At 35.3% G+C, this 7,738-nt stretch overlaps 1 pseudogene; it reads right to left on the bottom strand.

The window, feature by feature from the left end:
• Nucleotides 1-1,285: 1,285 nt before the first annotated feature.
• Nucleotides 1,286-7,738, bottom strand: part of LOC107722697 (procollagen C-endopeptidase enhancer 2-like) — a 10,118-nt pseudogene continuing 3,665 nt past the window's right edge.

Here is a 7,738-nt window from a genome sequence, read left to right as displayed (position 1 = left end):
CAGTAGCCCCTCACTGCAGAACAAAGATCCACATCTAGGGGGTGGAGACGGTAGGTTTAGGGGTGGAGATGGGTGGGTTTAGGGATCAGGGGGTGGAGACGGGTAGGTTTAGTTAGGTATATGTAAGGGGGGAGGAGTTGGATCTGGATCCAACCTCACCCCCTGGATCTTGTGTTCTGCAGTGAGGACCATCTCCGCCTGGCGGAGCTCGCGTCTGAAACGTCTCCCGTTCTCAGTCGTTCTGCGACTGAATAAATGCACTTCTTGTCAAGAGAAAAAGTGACAGCAGCATTTGTGAGAGGAGTGGCCAACCCTAGCCCCACCCCTGCGTTAATTGCGTTAAATATTTTTAAGGCGTTAAACTGAAAAAATTAATCACCTGCGTTAACGCGCTAATTTTGACACCACTAATATATATATATATATATATATATATATATGCCTATATGAAAGAAGCAATAGCAATAGATTTGATGTTGTTTGGTATTATTTCGTTTGATAATATCAACATTTCAAAAGCTGATTAAATCAGATCAAATCAGCTTGATCAGAATTAATGTGATCTCAAATACTCAATTATGGTTACTTTAATTTCCATCCTATTTTCCTTGCCATAATTTGAATATTCCAATTATAAATCATAGATAGACTTATATGAATGTTTCCCTAAATTACAACAGAAACTTAAATTTTTTTAATGGTTTCAGAGTTCAAATAACTGGATTGACTCAGGATCTTTTTGTGGTAACCTTAGCTGACATAATACCAATTTTACAGTGCACTTCATTTTGTCATCTTCAATCTTTGTTCACTCATTACAACACTAGATAGATTGGATAAATGTCAGATTCAAAGGCCAACATGTCCAGATCTCCTGGAACGTAAATGTCACCACCCCGCAGCTACTGCAAATGACAGAGTTTGTGTAGTAGCGAGTGCTTTTATTTATATATAGGGTTTCTAGCATGCTCTGCAACAGTTCAGCTCTTCAGTTGAACTAAATTTGAGGGAATCATTGATTCACGTCGTCAAAGATATTTAAAACATAGTAAAAGTCTTTCACAGTCAAATATGACCATCAACATAAAAAAAACAAACATACAAAATAAACATATATTTTTTAAATGTTCTATTGGAGTAAACGTGCTTCAGAAATATAAAAAAAATGAGACCACTCTTAAATACTAAAAGAGTCCTTCAAGTATGAATGTTATCAAAAGCATGTACATCAAGTGAATCATTTAAGTCATTTGAAATGAACAGCCATGGAGGTGACCTGTGCACATTAGCAGCGTATATTCTTCAGCACTCCCAGATCCCGTTGCTTCTTGGTTTTGAAGGCCATCACAAAGTTATGAGGAGACACAATACCTTGTCCCTGTTCATCTGTCTGGCCCATGACAATGTAGTTAAGCCCTGAATCCAAACAAATTAGTGAATTAATTAAATACCAGTTTCATATGTTGCCCAATGTTGCACTGGTTCTGCTTTGACTTTGTTTGGAACTGTCTTCACTGACAAAGCAAAAAAAAAAACTGGAAATGTTGTCTTAACTGTACATTGCTTAATATTAAAAGGGAAGGTTCACCCAAAAATGAAACTTCTGCCATCATTTACTCAATCTCAAGTTATACCAAACCTGTATGAGTTTCTTTCTTCTGTTGAACATAAAAGAAGATATTTTGAAGAATGTCGGTAACCAAAACAACTCTTCTTTTAAGTTCAGCCGAAGAAAGACATTCATACAGGTTTAGAACAACTTGAGGGTGAAAAACGATGACAGAATTTTTATTTTAGGTTGAACTATTACTTTAACCTCTTGTTTATTGAACTATTGCATAAAAGCCATATCAAAATCATGCTGCATTCCTTTTTCTCCAATAATACTTCAGAAATAGCCCACCATTGTATGAAATTTCATAATTATATTGTCTTTGAAATATGCTTACAGTGTACTGTTGAATGCATTGGCAAGCATTTATGGTAAACTAAAATATACTTTAATGTCATTCCTATTAAAACTTAAACATGTACTTTTAATGTTTAATTTGACAAAAAATGCCACTACATATGATTAATATTAAACAGTTCCTCTGAACCGCCAAAAAGAGTTCCTGCATATTTCAACACACATTCCTCTATAGCACATAGAAATTTCAGCTGAGCTGAGAAATTTCCCTCAAAACGAAACAATTGCTTTTTTTGCAGAGTTTCCGAGCAGAGACTTAATATTTCGACACTAAGTGAGCAGAGGTAAAGCATGGCACAATAAAGTCAAATACCATCCATGTGGTTGAAGAGAATTATTATTCTAGCTGTCCGTGATTCAAGGAAACCAACTGAGACCCTCTTCTGAGCGAGCTTAAGTTACACACCGTGACGCTGAAATGGCATATCCTGCCTGAAAATTCTCAACACCACAAATGGAGCCAAAGGACCTTGGGGGAGCTCGAAATTTGCAAACTATCACCTTCCAAAATCCACCTCAATCAACTACAAACATCTGCTGGACTCGTCGGGTCTTAGTTTAGGCTGTGATGGTTTCAATTAAAATGATTAAGGTTGGGAGTATTGTAGAAGGATCTAGATCCAGGTCAGTGTAAAGATACTCGCCTCTTCTGACCAGAGGGCATTTTTTACAGAGGACCGTGACTTTGGTGCTCATGGTCTTTCCAGCCTGTTGGATGGCTAAACTTCCTTCCTTATAAAGGTGCATGATGGAGAAGGTGGCGAGGACGCTGTGGTCCCTCATGGCTGCAGAGATAAGGGTGGCGGTAATCACTGTGGGGGAAAAAAGAGACTGTATGTTCACTGAATCATGGTTTCGTCTTTGAACAATTGCATAAAATGTGTGCGCACGGTAATGTATAAAGTACGTATAGTTCTGCAATGTGTGCTGCCATTTTTACAGTGCTCAGCAGCTTTACTGCCACTGCAATTAAAAAAAAGAGCTGAGTCTCAATATCGGCCTGAACACATTTTCCATCTATAAGCATTATTAAAACAGAGACGGAGACTGAGAGGTTTAGTTAAAGGGTTAGTTCACCCAAAAATTAAAATTAGCCCATGAATTACTCACCCTCAAGGCATCCTAAGTGTATATGACTTTCTTCTTTCAGACTAACCGTAATAAAAACGTAATAATCAATTTAATCTAGCTTGCGCTCACTGTTGTACACGGAAGCAGCTCTGGGCGTATGACGTATGACTTGGATGCGCTTTATTCCACTTCTTTTGGACTGATGAACTGCAACACCCGCTGACTGACATTAAACAGCTTGGAAGATCAAAGACAATTTTTAATATAACTCCGATTGGATTTTTCTGAAAGAAGGAAGTCATATACGCCTAGGATGCCTTGAGGATGAGTAAATAATGGGCTAATTTTCATTTTTGGGTGAACTATCCCTTTAACTTTTAAAACCAGCATAGTGCATTATTTCTGTGAATCTAATTAGGTTTACATCACTTTTAGGTGTTATGTCTCTCAAAACTTTGATTTAAAATATTTAAAATGATATATATATATGAATGTATTTTAACTATTGTTTTTTAAGCAATGTGTCTATTAATCACAAATTATTTTATAATATCAAGTTATTATAAAGTGATACCAATAAACTACTGGTCAAACATTTGGAATAATAACAATTTATTTTGTTATTGAAGTTTTTTATGCTCTTGCTCACCAAGGCTGCATTTATTTGATTAAAAATATTTTGAAAAAATAATTACACTTTAATATAACTTTTCTATTTTAATATATTTTAAAATGTCATTTATTCCTGTGATGCAGAGCTGAAATTTCAGCATCACTACTCCAGTCTTCAGAAATTATTCTGATATGCTGATTTGGTTCTCAGTTATTATTGGTAATCAGTTATTAATAATAGTTCTTAATGTTACTGTTTTTTTCTGATTAATATGAAAACATCTTTAGAAAGTTCAAAGAACAGCATTTATTTTAAATAAAAATCTTTTGTAACATAAATGTCTTTACTGTCCCATTTGATCAATTTAATGTGTCCTTTCCGAATAAAAGTATTAATTTATTTCTTTTTAAAAATCATACTTATCTCAAAATTTTGAATGGTGCATCACGGTTACCACAAAAATATTAAGCAGCAAAAAGGTGTTTTCAACATTAATAATAATAAGAAATATTAATTTAGCACCAAATTCGCCTATTAAAATGATTTTTGAAGGATCATGTGACACTGGAGTAACTGGAGTAATGGCTGCTGAAAATTCAGCTTTGCATCACAGGAATAAATTACATGTTAAAATATGTTAAAAAATACTTGTTCAAATTACTGTACTGTATTTTTACTGTATTTGTACTGTATTTACAGTATTTTTGTATTTATATACTTGTTCAAATTACTGTACTGTATTTTTACTGTATTTGTACTGTAAATACAGTACAAATACAGTAAAAATACAGTACAGTAATATTATTATTACTGCATCAAATAAATGCAGTCTTGGCGAGCATAAGAACATTACAAATCCCCAAATATAATTTTGATAAAGAGTAGTACAGATTTTATTATAGAGTAGGATACTTCATAGCTAAACAAGACTAATTTGTTTAATAAGTCAGGAATGTGGTGAGGGCCAATGCCTGAAGCTGGAATTTCCCAGAATTCCTGCTGTTATTTGGGTTTTCACAAATCAAACACAAATTTTAATTAAACAATGGGCACTTACCAAAGTTACTAGAGCAGTAATGGCTTTCAATTGTTCCAGTCCTTTTGCATTTCTGCTTGCAAAGACCTTCTGAATATGTAAGGGCTTTTTGGAAAAGAGAGTGGAAAGATTAGTTTTAATAATGACCAACTACAGTATGTCCTTATACACTAAAATGGAGTATAAAACACAGCAAAAGTCACATATATTTATTTCTGTTAAACCACTTTAGTTATAAAATAGAAGCGCATTAGTCTTCCCATGTGACCGAACTAATGCGTTCCATATGAACCAAACATAATAAATCTTCAATACATTCCAATGTCATTACCTACACACGTTTATTCCCATAATGTACAGCAGTTTTACACCGTGCCGCTACTTGCATTTTTCATTTGAAATGAACCCTTCTAGAAAGTGGGCTGTGGACTGACCTGCGGGTGGTGTGGTGGGAGGGATAGTGCTCATGGGAATGAGAGGGACACTGGCTGTGCTGAGAGTCCGCGATTTAAAGCGGTAATGGCCAATAAATCCATCCGCAGTTAGACTCAGGTCTGACAGAAACTTGATGAAGAGATGATTGCCATCAGAATAAATTGTCCTAAGAGACAAAATAAATAATGTTTGAAATGACTATATCTACTTTAAAATACCACTTCAAAATAAAGCTTTATCGACCATGTGGACACACTTTATTAATCACAATGAGGTTTTCAGGTGTACCTGAAAGAAGAAATTGCATTGACTGATTAAATGTACACTACCGTTCGAAGGTTTGTCATAATTCAAATTTGTTTTAAAAGAAGTATCTTATGCTTACTGAGGTTGCATTTATTTGATCAAATATAAAGTAAAACTGGGAAAAAAATACATTAAAAACAGAAATATTGTGATTTTTTTTATTTTTATTTAAAATAAGAGTTTACTATTCTAATACATTTTAAAATGTAAATTATTCCTGTGATGCAAAGCTGAATTTTCTGCATCATTACTCCAGTCTTCAGTGTCACATGTCCTTCAGAAATCATTCTAATATGCTTATGTGGTGCTCAGTTATTATCGGTTATTTTTGGTGTTTAATAATTTGTGGAAACCATCATACATTTTTTCAGGATTCCTTGAATAGAAAGTTCAATTAACTTATTTGAAATAGAAATCTTTTGTAGCATTATAAATGTCTTTTTTTTTTTTTGCCCTAAACTGTTGGATGGTTGCATATCACAATATTAAAGGTGCCATAGAATGCATTGATACAATATTTTAAATTGTTCTCTGATATCTACATAGAAGGTATGTGGCTTAGGTAGGGGCAAAAAATCTCCAGAAACGGTTTTGCATGTCCATTTACAACCCTAGGATTTGTCCCTAGCATGAAATGGTCTGTTTTTACCTTATTTGGAAGGGTCATGAATAATAATGTTGAGCTCTGCTCTGATTGGCTGTTTCACAGTGCGGGTCAATGTTGAGCTCTACTCTGATTGGCTGTTTCACAGTGCTGCTCATTTCAGTAGCTCATACAGCAGGAAGGAAACACAGGGGAAATATATATTTCAATACTTTCTCTCGCAGTTACATCGTTGGGTAATTATACTGTATATAAAATGCAGACATCAGGGAGCCGCTATTAATATGCGGTGCATTGAAACTGCTTTCGAATGCACATCACGTTTTACTTTCACTTTCGAGATTTGCGATCGCAGGTGATCTGTGTAAACTACAGCGGCAGTACTTACCACACGCTTTACAAGATCAGATGCTTGTCAGTGGTGCTCAGGATCTGTAAATCATTCGCCATCATCCTCAAAGTCATCTCTCCTTAATCTGTTTTTGTGGTAAGTGAAATCTTATGTACTGTGGAACTGTTATTATTCAACTAGGCCAAGGTAAATACAGTTTTCCATTCTATGGCACCTTTAATAAACAGTTATTGTAATAATTTTTAAAAATATTACTGTTTTTACTGTTAAAGTCTTTGCTTAAACAAAGATATTTACAATAACTGCAAGAATAGGAGGCCAAAATGCAATTATGTAGCATCAACCATTGAAAAATCCATATCAGACTAAATATTGGAGGTAAATGGTGTATATTTTGTGATGGACTGAGGGTCTCACATGGGTGGGCTGTCTCCACAGAACTTGCCGATCTTCCGTGACTCGTTCAATTCTCCACCATTAAACACAGCCACATGGTCATAGCGGCAGTAGCTGTCTCTCTCCACATCAAACTTCTCAAACTTCAGCTCGATGATCTGAGAGAGGGAAGATTCTTTGCAATTGAATTAAGATATCTATTCATACTCATCCTGTCAAGGTGCTGTTAGTGATGCATGACTTGTAATATGATCTGAAAAGCACAGAAATTATGAATTATCACCTGGTCTTGAGGAGCAACAATATGCCAGGAACACGTTACTCCTGCTGGGTAGTCTTTATCTGGCCAGTTAGGGGTTTTTATCATCCCAGAGGGTTTGTCTAAAAGACCCCCACAATACCAGTCACCTTCCATGAACAATCATTAGATCACCATTAGTTGGATGACATGGAAACAATACAAATTTGAGTCTGCTAATGGGTAGTAATGGAACAACAGTTTTAAAAAAGTGATTTTTTTACTGTAGGCTATTATTTACAACAGGATCTGCATTTACATGCATTTAAATAAAAGATTTTTGTTGTAAGAGACAATAAAAACACTTTGAGCATCAAAACCACTAATTTTCTGGTAAAAAAAGAAAAAAGGCAATAAATTTGCGACAGCTTAAAGGCAGGGTATGTGATTTTTCAAAAACGCTTTAGAAAACTGATTCGGGCCGAATAGCAAAACAAACTTGTAGCCAATCAGCAATAAGGGGCGTGTCTACTCATGATGTGGAGGAGAGAGCTTTCAGTGCATGGGACGAACATTAGCCGAGCTGAGCGACAGAAAGTTAGAGATGGCGGATAAAAAACAAAAGAGGAAAATGTCTGCGGAACGATAAGGCAAGAAGTAGGACCCGTGTAAAATATTGGATCAGCTTTCCAGTGCTGGAGAGAACTCAAGGAGCGGA

This window comes from Sinocyclocheilus rhinocerous, unplaced genomic scaffold (genome assembly GCF_001515625.1).
Source record: "Sinocyclocheilus rhinocerous isolate Xijiao unplaced genomic scaffold, SAMN03320098_v1.1 scaffold161, whole genome shotgun sequence".
Taxonomy (NCBI): Eukaryota; Metazoa; Chordata; class Actinopteri; order Cypriniformes; family Cyprinidae; genus Sinocyclocheilus; species Sinocyclocheilus rhinocerous.
Note: the sequence above shows the minus strand (reverse complement) of the source record. Positions and strands in the feature narration are given on the sequence as shown.